This window comes from Pseudopodoces humilis, chromosome 7, assembly GCF_049639895.1.
Source record: "Pseudopodoces humilis isolate 2021_Gansu_Grassland_sample_001 chromosome 7, ASM4963989v1, whole genome shotgun sequence".
NCBI classification, from domain to species: domain Eukaryota; kingdom Metazoa; phylum Chordata; class Aves; order Passeriformes; family Paridae; genus Pseudopodoces; species Pseudopodoces humilis.
This window is the reverse complement of record NC_142206.1, coordinates 24,623,014-24,638,304: the sequence shown is the minus strand read 5'-3', so window position 1 is coordinate 24,638,304 and position 15,291 is coordinate 24,623,014. Positions and strand designations below refer to the sequence as shown.

The following is a 15,291-nucleotide window of genomic DNA, read 5'->3' as shown; positions in this document are numbered from 1 at the left end:
ACAACTTTTTAAGAAGTCAATAAAACATGTCTTATTTTCTAAAAAAAAAGGCCATGAAAATTGTGTCCTTTGTAAGGTTCCACACCAAGATACTTTTAATTTTTTTTAAAACCATAATTTTTACAGTGAAGTTTAATAGGCACACACAAATCCTCATCTTTAAAAAAAATAAAGTTGGAATAAGAAATAGTTATGACCAATATCTGAAACATAGCTGAAGCTGAATGGCCTACAGTGAAGAGATATCTTTATAAAACCTAAACTTAAAGCAGAGATCTCACTGCTGAAGCTGAAAAACACAATAGCACTTTTTTTCTAAGCGGCCTAAGTTTTAATTTCCTACTTTTGCTTTTTTAAAGTTCTTTGAAAGGAAGTATTTTTATATTCCCTAAAGGAAAAAAACTACTTTCAAATGCCTGTTTCCATCAACAAAACTAGTTCAGGATGCACATAGAGGAGAGCAAAGATTAAAAACTTTCAGGTAAAAATCTTAAAAACACTAATGACAAAATAATTATTCATAATGAAAGACTCCTCCACATAATATCCTGAATTGCACAACACATTAACTTTGCTAGTTAAATGAAAAATCACCAAAACCCATAATGGGATCCATTCCAAATTTCTTGTTGATCAGGTCTAAGGCTAAAATCTACTAAGGCTAAAATCTTGGGCTATGACATAGCTGACATCCATCTGGTGGTAAATACTCCCAGCAAGCAAGCAAGCACCTACCTTCTGCTGGACAATGGGCCTCTTAAGACCTTGAAGAGATACTCCATACATACTAAAATACAACATGAAATGAACAGATAGAGAGGCTGCTCCATAAACCCTCTGTATCAGCTCAAACCCCTAGCTGATATACCTATCACAAAATAATCTCTCTACCATAGTGAAGTTGAACGTTTTAAAAATATCTGAGAATCTCATAATCTATTTTTTTAAATACGGTTTTAAAGTTTCATTTACTGAGCTACAGAATTCCTTTCTAGAAAAGAATAATAAAAAATTCCCTCAAAGAAAGTTTCATTTAGCTATCATAAAGCATGCACAGATATAAACAAAATTTCCAAAGACTCTGATATTTCTCCTCAGGTATGATAATTAACTTCGTTAACTAATATGGGTAGTTATGCTATTTTTTTATTTCTTTAAGATCCTGTTCTCAGTAGTAATTTAATGTCACTATTTAATAAAAACTATGAAGTTGTATTAAGCACAATCACTAACAGTTTAATATTAAAGTTCTGTCATTACATTTTAACCTGGTAGAAATAATGAAATTTAGAATTTTAAGTGGTTTTTTTTAAAGAAGGTTTTGAAACACATTATTTTTTTTTCACAAACGAAGCCTCAAAATAAGCCTCCCTTCATCAAAGTTAGACATTCCCCTGCTATGAAGCAGGTCTAGCCTCACCAGCTAACTCCGGGAAATCACAGGAAAGCCAGAGGAAGCTGACTTACAAAACTGAAACTAAGCAGGTGTCTTCATTGTTAGAAGTAAGCACAATGGGAAGGGGGGGGGGGGGGGGGTGGGGTGTTGGAGGGGGTGGGGAGAGTAAACAGCCAAAATCCATTTTATTTCTGATACCTGAAAATCTACAGCTAAGCAAAATAAGATGCATCTATCTACACATACGGGTGTAAGGAGTGTCTATCCTTTAACCTGGTAACAAGCAACAGCACAAGAAAATTCGCCTGGCCCAAAGAAGCCTAGCTCCTTCTCAAGCCCTGCCATTACGGAGTGCACATCCCCACCTGATTTCTCCATGTTCAGACCCACTGTACATCACAGTACACAACTTTCTCGTGACACGCACATTATTACCCCCAGTGGGACCTTTTTACATGCAGTCTCCACAGTGAACAAAAGTTCATTGTCAAGCTCAGTGCTTGGGCCCAAACAAATATCCAAGAGGATAGAAGGGGGAGAAAGGGCGAAAGTGCTCCTATCTGCAATTATAAGATTTGCAGGCAATCACCGTTACTTACAATTAAAAAGTGGGAACAGGTGTAGCAGATATCATACTTTGATAGCTGAACAAAGAATATTACAGCACGTGACTGAAATGTGATGACATTTGTTCACCAATCGAAAACAAAAGCCACTCTCCAATGGCACTCTTTCCTCCACCCCCAAGAATTAGGAACTTAGAAATTTCTCCATATTGAAACACATCTGTTCATAGCCTTATTTTTTGACACTTGAGAAGAAGTTGAATGAAGAGCTCCATGCATTAATAAAATATGAATTCACCCAAAAAACCTCAGCGTACTAACCCACCAGCACCCACGAAACTGCAGAGGTGGTTGAGGAGAAAGCTCTACCGACAGTGGAGCACGGAATAATAAAGAACAGGAAAAAACAAAACACATACCACAAAAAAAAACAAACAAAAAACCCCCCCAAAAACAACAAAAAAAAAAACCCTGCAGGAAGGCAAGTAAAGAAAGGAAAGGAACACGCATAAGAGGACTACACCAAATGGCAGAGTCCCACACAGAGCCCCACTCCACCTACGCGGGCGCAGGAGGCAGGGAAACAAATCAAAATAAAGAAGTGTCCGTGCCCAGTGCTGGGGCAGGCGTGGGCACCCCCAGCCCCGTACCTGTGCGGTAAGGGCAGCCCCCGGGCGAGAGGGGCAGGCCCGGCTCCGGAATAACAAGTTGCTGAAGAAACGGAATTTTCCCGGCGCTGCTCGGGCCACAAAGACGAATGAAAGGAAGGAGGGAAGGAAGGAGGAAAAAAAAAAAAAAAAAAAAAAAAAGAAAAAAAAAAGGAAAAAAAAAAAAGCCGCAGCAGCGGATTTACTACGAATTATCCATCACCGAGAGCGGCATCATTTCCCAGATAATAATAAAACTTCCCCGACAGCATCGCGGCGAAGGACCCAACCGAGAGAAAAGGGCCTGGAAATAATCATCCTGAAGGAAACCGGAGGGGAGGGGATAAGCCTCCCTCCCCCACCCCATCCCCAGTGCAATGTGTCATCTCCTTCCCCTGCTCCTCCCCCCAACCCCAATGTGTCACCTCCTCCTTTTACCCCAAGTGTCACCCTCCTCCACCTCTCCCGTTCCCGCTCGCAAACTTCTGTCGGGGAGGCCGGGGGGCCGCCCCGGGACGCTCCGCTATTCCCCGCCACCCCCCCGAGGGAGGGGCCGGGGGCCGCGGCGAAGTTGCTGCTCCTCATCGCCAAGTTGGCCGGAGAGTGCGGGGCGCGCCGGCGCCATCCCGGGGGGCGCGGGGGGGAGAAGGGGGACGGCGCCCGGGGGACGGGGGGGGGTGGGGGGGGCAGGGAGGAAGAGGAGGAGGAGGCGAATCCGAAAGGTGGGATACTACACCCTGCTGGCGGCGGCGGTGCTGCTGCGGGCCGGCCGGGGTCCCCCTGGCAGGACCTCTCTGTGAGGGGGAGGACTCTTCTTCATAGGGGGAGGGTGCCGGCGCCGCCGCTCCTCTGGGCCTCCCTGTCCCCCTCTTCTGGGCGCCTCTCTCTCTCTCCTCCTCTCACTTTCTTTAAGCTAAGCGGGGAGTGGAAGATGGTAGGTTGCTCCCTTCTCCTCCTCCTCTTCGCTCGCTCTCGCCTCTGTGGGGTCCTTTTCCTTCCCCCTCTCCGCGGGGGGCTCCTCCTGCGGCTGGGAGGAGGGAGCGGGCGGGGAGGGCGGCACGAAGCCGGAGAGGCGCAGGAGGAGAGAAACTGTAACACAAAAACAAGCCGAGAAGCTGAACTCTTCTTCAATCCCATTCACCCGGCCCGGCCGCAGCACACCGCTCTCCGGGATCCCTCCGCCGCCGGCCTCCCTGCCTGCCTGCCTGCGGCGCGCTCCCGACACGCCGCCGCGCGCGCCCCCGCCCGCCCCGGCCGGGCCCGGCCCGCCGCTGGAGACCCGCCGGGGAAGCGGGGACCGGCGGGCCCACGGCCATTCTCCCCCCTCCCCGTTGCGACGGCGGGACGCCGCCGGCCGGGCCGGGGCCAGGGCAGGGGGGCAGCCAGGAGGGCGGGCTCGGCCGCTTCTCCTGAGGGGGGACTACTTGACGTGTCGGTGCGGCGAATTTATTTCCCTTTGCCTAAGGAACGGGCTGTGCTGCGGCCCCCATTGCCTAGGGAAAAAGCCCGGATGTAAAGTGAGTGAAACTAAAGTAGAGTGAAGTAGGGCACCAAACTCTGCCGGAGCAGCGGCGCCGCCGGCCGTGGCCGCGGGGGGCACTTGGCGGCCGCACCGCCCCATACCGCCGGTACCGGACGGGCGTGAGGGCGCGGGGGCCGAGGAGAGCAGTGTGGGGGCGGCAGCGCGCCAGCCGAGACCCCCGCCCCCCCCATACACACACATACACACACACATATACACACGCGCGCGCACACACATACACACACACACGCGCGCGCACACACACCCCTCCCTCCCTCCCCGCCCGGCCCGGCTGCGCGGGGCTCGGCGGGGGCGGTGCGCGGGGGCGGGCGCGGGGCCGCGCCGCGGAAGCGGGGAGGGGGGGGGGCGGGGGGGGGGCGCGGGCGGGGGGGGCCGGCGCGCGGGGCCCTGCCGCGAGGGGCTCCGCACAGGAAGTTGATGCAACAGGGCCGCGGGAGGGGGGGCGGGGGGCTCGCGCAGGAAGCGGCGGCGGCGGCGGCAGTGGCGGGAGGGAGGGAGCGCGGGAGCGCGGCGGCCTTATCCCCGTGGATGAAGCGCGGATGCGCCACGGCCCGTTCGGCCGGGCCAGGAGCCTCCCTCCCTCCCCTCCCCGCATCGCCGGCCCTGCCATTTTATTCGAAGGAATAGCGCACCCGCTCGCCGCGCGGCCGGGCAGGGAGGGAGGGTGTTCCCTCCTCCACCTCGCCGTTCACGCAGCGGGCTTGGCTTATTTATTTATTAACTTACTACTCCAGTGCCGGGCGATGCTGCCATTTGCTTTCGTGCGAGCGGCGGCACATCAGCCTTCTCTGATTTTTTTTTTTTTTTTTTCCCCTCCCCATTTCTCTTCTAATTCCCCTCCCGAAAGGGGGTGGGGGGGGTGGATAAAAACCTAAACAAAACAAACAAAAAAACCCCAACAAAAACAATCGTGGCGAGTCAGAAACTTTCATGGGCAGGTTCAAAGCAGGGAAGTTAACACGCCATGGTTTAGAGCGTTTCTGCGGTACTCGTTGGCGTGAAAATTAAATATACGTGACTTGTGCTTCGGGGGCTCCTCGGTGCCTCCCTCGTAGCCTCGGGTTCGGGACCCGCCTGTGCCGGCAGCTCGGCTCCCCCGGTTCCCTGACGCCGCACAATGAGCTGCTGGGGGCTGCCCGAACGCCGAGAGCCAACCCATGCAGGGTCAGTCCTTATCTGCAGTACACTTAAGCTTAAGTTGCAGGCATGCCTCTGTGCGTCTCCGGCTTCTGAAAGTCTCCAGAGTCTCAGAAATATTTAAAACCTCGCGTTTCTGTCGGAGCTACCATTGCTAAAGCAGTGGGACGTGTTCTGGACGCCGCGGGATTTGCATGAGCTCTCACGAAAAGCCGGGGTTTGATGCAATACAAAACTGATTTTATTTTATTTTTTTTTAAATAACCTCGTTCGTTGCTTTATTCCTTCAAAATGCTCACAAGTTGTGAAGAAAAGTGTTTGCGTTATCTCTGCAAATGCTTCAGGAAGCCACGATGAACTATTATATTGTGAAACTAAATCCATAAAGCAGTCATGATGAGTAACTCGGGGACGAGTCGTAATTGGGCAGAAACGTACAGTTTTATCATCTGGAGGATTCTAGAGGGCTCCGTGTGAGTGAGAACTTACAGCAAGGTTTCCTCTCAACTATAAAAAAGAGATCTGGAAGCCATTGTTTATTTAATTACTGTTAATTTTCCACTTATTTTCCATCAATTGGTTGCCAAGTTCTGCGTGATTTAATTGTGAACTTTACAACATTTAGTGCCCTTAAAGCTGTAGCTCCTGGACTCATACAATTATGCAAGAAACTCGGGTTTATTTTTTTTTTTAAATGAAGTTTCTAGCCTGCAGGTTAGTGGATGTGACCTTAAAGGCACAAATCTTAAATGCACAAAAAGGAAAAGGTATGAAGAAAATAGAGTCATCCAAAATGCCTTTATTTTTTTAATGTTACATTGTTTGGGTTTTTCTTTTTGATGCAATCTCTCCTACCCTGACTACTTTTCTTTTTATTTTTCTTTTTTTCTTTCTTTTTTCTTTTTTTTTTTCTTTATTCCTTTATTTTCTTGCAAGCTGCATAAGATACTAAACAGTAGGGTTGGCGGAATACTGAGAAAAGAAAAACACAGAAATTATATCTCGGTCCTCATCAAATAGTTACTGATAGGTGCACAGTTCATGGGATATCAGGTAACGTCATGTGCACAAGACTACCAAAAATCTAGCAGCCGTCACAGTAGATTTTTCAATGTGTCCTACTGTGACAAGAAGTGTTACGGTTAGTATAACTGAGATATTAGATCTTATACCATTTCTAATAAATATATCTTTTCTTTTTATACTTCTTTTTACTTTATCTCTACAGCCTTTGAATAGATCATGTGAGCCTGGGCTAAGCTCTATTACTGTCAGATCAGCTTGTAGTTTGCTGTGCTTTCTCCTGTGGCTGGGGTGCTGCCCAGCCCCTTCCCTCCTTAGCCCTCCATCTCAAATCCATAACCAGTTTTTAAACCTCCCTGAAAATCCCAGCTCCAATACTCTGATTTTCCCTCCTCCATGTAAACTTTTACTACTAGCACTTTAAGCTGTAGAGGCTGAGTGTTATAGCCAAGACAGCCTGGATTTTGATTTTACCTTCAGTTAGTTTGAAGCAAGAAGAGGAGTCAGCTTACTCTGAAAACAATCAGATCAGACTTGCTTTTGTCCTTCAGATTTTTTTTTGATAGAGGCATCAGAAAAATAAATAACTGAGTAAAATAACATGTTTATTTTACTGTTTTTTATCTTTCTGGTTAACAAGCAAGTTGAAAGAATCTAGAATGAGTGATTTAAGTGTTATTAGAGATTCAGCATGTTTATTTTGCTGAGGAGTCAATACACACAGGCCAAAGTTTGTTTTTTAGAGATGAACTTTGGACAAAGTTCAAAGGAAAAATAATCATGAGCTGTTACTATAGATGCATGCAGAAATTTTTCATGGTTTGTCTTAGAGCTCAGACCATGATGAGTATCTCACACACTGCCCACAGTGATCTCTGGGTCACGGCATGGTACAGTGGCTTAGACCATTTTCATAGAACCATAGAATCGTTTGGGTTGAAAGGGACCTTAAATGTTGTCTAGTTCCACCCCTCCTGCCATAGGCAGGAACACCTTCCACTAGACTAGATTGCTCAGAGCCCCATTCAACATGGCCTTGAACACTTCCAGGGATGGGCCATCCACAGCTTCTCTGAGCAACTTGTTTTAGTCCCTCATCATCCTCACAGTGAAGAATCTCTCTCTAACAGCTAATCAAAATCTACACTCTTTCAGAATAAATTATTCTTGTTCTAGCACTACATGCCCTTGTCAGAAGTACTTCTCCACTTTTCTTTTAGACTCCCTTTAGGTACTGGAAGGCTGATACCAGGTTTCCTTCAGGGTGAACAGCCCCAACCCTCTCAGCCTGTCTTCACAGGAGAAATGCTCCAGCATCCTGATCATCTTTGGTGCATTCCTCCAGTCTTGTTGCAGCAGATCCACATCACTCATATGTTGGGGACCACAGAGCTGGACAAATCACCCCAGCTTCTCATAAGGCCCCATGAGAGCAGAGGGGCTGAATCCCCCCCCTCTCACCTTGCTGGCCATGCTGCTTTTGACACAGCCCAGGATGCTTTGGCTTTCTGGGCTGCGAGCACAAATTGCTGGGTCATGTTAGACTTCTCATCAACCAGCCTGAGCTCAGCAGTTTAAGCTACAGACCTTGATTTTCACAGACATGCCAAAAGTCTTTCCTTTAAAAACCGCACATGTGCACTACTCCTTTGTTCAGACTTGCAATGCTGAAGAGAAGTGGTTCCTGCCTCTGTGCTACTTAGCTTCACTTGCACGTCAGCAAAAAAGGGCCCACATTTGAGTATATGAAGAATTCACCTTCTAGTAGCATGAGAAGTGGTTTAATGTATGAAATGGAAAGTGGTGGTATCATCAGATGCACAGCTAAGTCGTTTAATAAACTGACTGGTTTTGTACATTGGCTCTATACGGAGATATCCACCATGATTTTCTTTCAGTGAAAGGAAATCTTGCTAGAAGCTTTGGGGAAAAAATCCTTTTCTTGTTGAGTCTTTGTGCTCAAAGTTGACCCGCATACGTCTGCCTCTGAATGTCATATTTGTGCTGCTTATCAAAAGTCATAGTTCAGTTTGTATGGGTTTTCCACTTTCTGCTTGATCACATAATTCTGGATGCTCATCCAGTCCCTTTTGCCTAGTTTTTATCCTAAGAGCACTTAGAAGCTCAAGCCAAATCCAAAGCCTTATCAAAGTTAGTGGAAAACTCACAAAACTCAACAGGATTTGATGAGAGCTTGTAAGCAGCTGCTAGATTTTATTTATCATTGCAAGTTATTTCACCAGTTTGGAAGAATTTCAGAGAAAGAAGTACAGTCCATACAGTAAAGTATTAATGGAGGTGCATCTCAAGAATAATAGTCATTGCTAACAGTTATTGTAACAAGTGTTCAAAATAGAAAGTTACATCATAACATGCTAGCTTTGCTATGGCTATCCCATCTTGCAGTGTGGTTTGTTGAGGATACTTAGAACAAAATCTGAGAAGATATTAGTAAACATGCAGAAACAGTCTTCTAGCAACTGTGTTAAAAGGAATTAGCAGCAAGTGCACTGACAGGTCACAGATTAGGTTGACAGTGGAGTAGCCACATAGCGCTTTCTGTTCCCCTGATTTTCAGCAACAAAACTACCTTAAAAACTAAACCAGGAGTTAGTTACTTGCCTATTGCTGTTTTTCACTGTGCTTTTGGCAGGAATGCTAGATGGCTTCAAATAAGAGGGGAGATAGCCTGTGCAGCTCAAAAATGAAAGCCATAAGACCATTTCAGGCAAGACATACCCCAGCCTAAGAAAACAGTTGGGGATCTGTCTTTCTCATCAGTGTTTGAACATAGGGTAATCTCTCCAGCAGGATCCAGGCAAAGAGTGCCTTCTACAAGCAAATATCTTCCCCTTCCCAGGTCAGGGAAGGATAGGCCATTGCTCACTTCCAGACAATAAGGAAAATTAACCAGATTGTTTAGACCACCAGTTGGAGCCAAAGCCTGAAAACATGGTGTGCATGAGGCACTCACCATTAAGGACATCAGCCTAAATGGAAACTGCATTGCTTAACACAACAACTTCTAACTTCAACTGTGGATTATTGCCTTACACAGGAGTTATTACTTACAGCAGCCAATGAAGCAGACTCCTGCTTACCCTGTCTAATCCCAAAACTACTTTCTTACTTGTCAGCTATCAGTTGGTCCAGCCAGGAGTGGTGCAACTGCAAATCTCACTCTCCTGATTGCTCTGCCTGGGAGGCAGCTAGGGTGAGCTAAAAACAGTCATAGGAGTGCATTGCCCAGGATCTATATTCAGGTGAAAGTAATTCAACATTCAGGCTGCCCTGTTGCTTTTGTAAAATTTATGTTCTCCAGGCTGCCCTCAGCAGCTGAGCCAGGGAAGGCCTGTCAGCACAGCACATCATTGTGTCTACAATGGGATTTCACTGGAGGTGCAAGCTCTTCTGAGAGTAGCCTTGGAAGGAAACTCTGTCCTGCTGTCTCTTCCCCTGATCACTTACTCCTTTGCTTACCAGAGATATCAGTTATTTCATACTTTCCCCTGTCAGCACTGGTGAGTCCACACCTGGAGTGCTGTGCCCAGTTCTGGGCCCCTCAGTTTGCGAAGGATGTTGAGACGCTTGAGCGCATCCAGAGGAGGGCAACGAGGCTGCTGAGGGGCTTGGAACACAAGCCCTGTGAGGAACAGCTGAGGGAGCCGGGGTTGTTTAGCCTGGAGAAAAGGAGACTCAGAGGTGACCTTATCACTCTCTACAACTTCTGAACTGTGATTGTAGTCAGGTGGGGGTTGGTCTCTTTCTCCAGGCAGCAACTGACAGAATGAGAGGACACAGACTCAAGCTGTGCCAAGGGAAATATAGGTTGGATATTAGGAAAAAGCTTTTCATGGAAAGAATAATAAAGTACTGGAATGGTCTGCCCAGAGAGGTGGGTGGTGGAGTCACCATCCCTGGATGTGTTTTAAAAAAGACTGGATGTGGCACTTGGGGCCATAGTCTAGTTGTGGTGTTAGGGCATGCGTTGGACTTGATCTTGGAGGTTTCTTCCAACCTAGTGATTCTGTTGAAAATCGGTGTGTTTCATACAAAAAGTAGAGGACCGTATCTCAGAGGGGGTAGCCTGGCCTGTTGCACCAGAGAGCATGGGGAGCCTGTGAGGACTCACCACTGTCTCATACCTACCAGCAGCTCCCAGAGCTCTTCTTCCTTAGCTTCCCTCTTAGGCTTTCAGTCTTGTTAAGGTTTCAATATGTAAAGTCAGGAAAGTTGTCAGCTCTTTATCTAGTCTGACGTCCAGCAAAACACTATTTCAACCAGTACTTCTGTATTAGCTCTGCAATTAGGGGAGGCCAGAGAACATTTTACATTTCACAAGCCATTGCTTTCTTCTTCTGAATGTGCATCTGCTTTCAGAGAGGCTGGTGATGTTGTTGCTTCCATACTGAAAGATCTGAGGAGTGATACTGTCTCTGGCAGTCAAGAGGAATGGGTTTCCTTGCCTTATGTTTTTTTCCTTTCTCCTTAAGTAGAAGTGAGCAGTCATAAAGGGGACATTGCTCATGGCTCTCAGGTGGCCGGCCAGGCTGACTAAGCATGGTTTTGGATCCTGTACACTGTTTAGAATCACAATGAGCTTGAAATTGTGTGCCAAGATGCAAATGGTCCAGGGAAAGGATCCTCATTTTTAAACAGTGGTATGAAATATCCTAGGAGCAATTGCAGTTCCATTATCAGATAAAAGAAACTGGTTTTGACTCATTGTCCTTTTTATTAAACAATATAATGCCCCCTAATTAAAACTGATTTGTTGTAATGTTGATCACCCTACTAAATTTTTCAGCTGGCAGTTGTTGGACCATTAATGATTAGGGATATCTAGTCTCCATCAAAATGCCCTTTTCCAGACACTTTCAGAAGAATTCTTCCACTTCTATTTTTGAGGAACATGGAGGGAAATATGTAGAATTGGAAAGCTGTGGATGAAAATGAAACCACCGAGTATGTTTTCAAGGACTGCTGAAAGGAAACTACAACTTTTGTAGTGGAGCATTTTGGTGTGTCACTAACCTGATAAGCAAATAGAAATACAGAGTGGTAAACCAAGGGTGTCAACCACAGACCAAGACAGCAGCTATCAGGATGTACTGCAAGCATGTAGACATCTCAACAATCTCCCACTTGCACAGAAATTAGACATTGTGACAAACAGCAACCAAAAAAATATTTAGAAAGTCAATTTCTGTAAACAATAAAGCACCAGTAGAAGGGACATCATGTCTTTTTTAGTCCTTTTAGGTGTCAATGGTCATTTTGAGGAGAGATACCATAAAGCAAAGTCTGCTCCAAAGTCTAAGGAACATACAATGTAAAAGGTCACTAAGGGGAAAGGCAGGGAATCAGAGGACTTAAGGTAAACCATAGGATGATGATAATTCCAGGATGTTAAGTTCTTCAAATACAAATAATGATTGTAGTTTTCAAAAATACTTCTGTAAATCTGTCCCCTAAAATCTTCAATATCACTAGATACATAAACAGCCTGGAGTTTAAGTGGACGGAACATCTGAAAAGCAATTCAGTTTTCCAAGTATTTAATTAAACATACACTTGAGCCACCAGTTTGGGACTATCAGCTGAGCAGCATCTTGTCCTACATATATCCTATATGTAGCAAGAACATCAGTGTTTGAAAGCAACAAAAAAGTAGTAAGCTTTGAGAAGTATTAAACTACTGGAATCTTATATATTTATTATAGTTTGCCTTGACTTCACCACGCAGAAAAGTAGCCCAGCATAGTCACAGGGACTAGGGAGGGAAGATGAGCTGTGAAACAAGTGTTATGAAGGGATGGGGAAGGGAGATCTAGGAGCAGAGCTGTGCCTGGCTTTACATGCAAGAATAAGAGTTAACAGTGACTCAGTGGACAGAAAGGTCAGTGCTAGTACAGGTATTCAGAGTGAGTTTTCATGGCCTAACAATAAATAGTGTTAGTCACCTCTAGATTATCGGGGATTAAGTGTATCATGGATAAAGACACCCCTGAGATGACTGATGCTGAATTAGCATGGGCTTGCTCAGACAGCACCATGCCACACAGCATTGCATCTTCTGAGGAGCTATGGTGCACCACTGCCATCACAGCCCCTGGAGTCACCAGTCCAATGCCATGACACCTCCTTCTCCAAGCTTCCTTGGCTATTTCTGTCTTTCTGCTCTGACTCTGTTATCTCCTCCTGCTGCTTTCTGGGATAATCTGGAGTTTAATGTGGCTGGGTTTTGAATGGAGTGAGAAGGGGCAAAGTAAAGACCAAAAAGAAGTCAATAAACCTGATGGACAGGGGAGGCATCTGCACAGCGAGACAATGCCCTTTATATTTAGTCATGTCTTACAATACAGCTACCACATCATAAATTCAGACACGTTTGTAGAGAGAGGTCCTCACAGATATTTTATTTATAATTGATTTTAATATCTTCCACTGAAGTCTTCTGTTGTTTGAGTGATAGGCAAGTTGCAAAATACATCACTCAAGACTTAGGGAATTGGGCAATTAGACATGTTTGTGTGTTCTTTGTGTTCAAAATTGATTAATAACAGTAAGATACATGAACATTGTGCTTTTCAGCTAAAAGACAGTTAGATAATGTCAATAAATTCACAAATCTCATTGGCATTGCATCTGTATATGAAGAGCACACATAAGCATAAATGTATTTTTTCCTCCCTAGGAGGAACAGAATGAAAAGACTGTTTCTTTCAAAACTCTTATTAGGCTATCAAGTAGAAATCATAGAATCATAGAATATTCTGAGTTAGAAAGGGCTCACAAGGATCAATGAGTTCAATCCCTGACCCCGCACAGAAGAGCCCCTGTAATTTCACCATGTCCCTGTTGTCCAAACACTTATTGAACTCTGTTGGGCTTGGTGCTGGGACCTTTTCCCTGGGGAGCTTGTTCCAGTGCCCAGCCACCCTCTGGGTGAAAAACCCATTCCTAATATCCAGTCTAAACCTCCCCTAACAGAACTTCAGGCCTTTCCCTTGGGTCCTGTCACTGGTCCCAAAGAAAAGAGATCAATGTCTGCCCCTCCCCTTCCCCTCATGAGGAAGCTGCAGACTGCAATGAGGTCTCCCCTCAGTCTTCTCCAGGCTGAACAGACCAAGTGACCTCAGCCACTCCTTGTACGGTTTCCCCTCTGGGCCCTTCACCATCTTCACTGGCCTCCTTTGAACAATCTGTAATAGTTTCATGTCTTTCTTATATTGTGGCACCCAAAACTGCACACAGGGCTCGAGGTGAGGCCACCCCAGTGCAGAGCAGAGCGGAACAATCCCCTCCCTTGTCTGCCTGGTGATGCTGTGCCTGATGCACTTCTGGACATGCTTGCCCCTCCTGGCTGTCAGGGCACTGCTGACTCATAATCCACTTTCTGTCCACCAGGACCCTCATGCCCCTTTCCTGTGTCACTGCTCTCCAGCCTTTTGTTTCCCAGTCTGTCCAAACAGCCAGGGTTGCCTCATCTCAGTTGCAGAATCTGGCACCTGCCCTTGTTAAACTTCATATGGTTGGTGAATAACCAGACCTCTGATTTGTCAAGGTCTCTCTGCAGGGCCTCCCTGTCTTTCAGGGAGTCAGCAGCTCCTCCCAATTTTTAGTATCACTGGCAAACTTACTATGCCTTTGAGTCCTGCATCCAATTTTTTTAATGAAGATGTTGATGAGCACTGGCCCCAAGATGGAGCCCTGCAGAACCCCACTAGTGACCAGCTGCCAGTCTGATGTCACTCCATTCACTATAACCCTTTGTGCCCCACCTGCAAGCCAGTTGCTCACCCATTACATGATGTGTTTATCCAGATGGGCATTTGAAGGATGCTGTGAAAGACAGTACCAAAAACTTTACTGAAATCCAAAAAGATTACTTCAACTGTCTTCCCTTGATCAGCCAGGTGTGGGTTTCCTTGTTATAAAAGGAAGTTTAAGAAGAAGAACTTTCACTTTATGAACCCATGCCTACTGTGACTGATAACCATGCTGTCCTTCAGATGTTTTTCAATAACTCCCAGAATAATCTTCTTCATATAATTATGCCATTTTCAGGTCATGACAATCATGACATGACATAATTTAATTAGTTTGTCTTGCAGTGGACATGGAAACACCACATGGAATTTGAATAAAAGCCTATGATATTTTGAAAACATTGCAAAGTTCCATTGCATCTTAGTATCGGTGTGGTTCCTGAAAGCATTCACTCAGTTCTTCCCATCAGTTAGGTAGTTAAACAAGGAGGTGGAAGTTATCTGAAGTGTATAAATTTCAATAGGAGTTTGTATTTTGTCTATTTATGAAGCTATTATGCGCCCACCCCCTCAGAGCAAGCTGAAGGATGTTTCAAAAAAGATATGCTAGAATTAGAAAGGCAACAGAAAGGATAGGGAATAACTTTCACCTTGAGCAAAAAAAACTATTTGGGGACTAGGGTGTTTCAGATGAAATAAGAGAAACTGAAGAGGAACATAAGAGGCCTGCTGAAGGGGGAGAAGGAAAATTGGGAGCGATCGTTCACCATCAAGTTGCAAGAGTAAATGGTACTGAGTGAAATGATTAGACAATGTTTGAAACAAACAAAAAGCAGTATTTTTTTGTTCAGTGCATAATCACATTTGGAACTCATTGGTGCAAGATTTCATGGACCCTGATAGTATAAATGTGTTCAGAAAGGCATGAAACAAATCTACTGAAGGATGCAACATCTGACTCAGCAAACACTTTTACCAATGATTGCCAGAGGCTCACGGGAGAAGATCCTTCTGGACACATCCCATTTCTTACACCCTGCCTTAAACAACTGTGTTGGGACATTTTCAGAGAAAACCTGCTCTAGATGACCCACCTTTGGTCTCTTTCAGTATTGTCACTTTTATGAGTTCAGGAATAAAGGAAGCAGTAATACTTCAGTGAAGGAGAAAAGAATCAGTGCAAGAGGCTTCTGTATTCACAAGTGCC

The 15,291-nt window shown here is 45.6% G+C and overlaps 1 protein-coding gene across 5 annotated transcripts in view; it reads right to left on the bottom strand.

Annotated features, from left to right (window-relative positions):
• The window catches only part of PHF21A (PHD finger protein 21A), a 125,705-nt gene extending 121,923 nt beyond the window's left edge, over positions 1-3,782 (bottom strand). For 4 of the 5 annotated variants that reach the window (XM_014251976.2, XM_005522463.3, XM_014251979.2 and 1 more), the window contains exon 1: positions 3,346-3,782. The gene's annotated coding sequence lies outside the window, so the exon portion shown is untranslated. Of the gene's footprint in view, positions 1-2,612; positions 2,699-3,345 lie in introns of all 5 variants that reach the window. The other variant, XM_088057518.1, reaches the window with a different exon arrangement.
• Between the last annotated feature and the right edge of the window lie 11,509 nt (positions 3,783-15,291).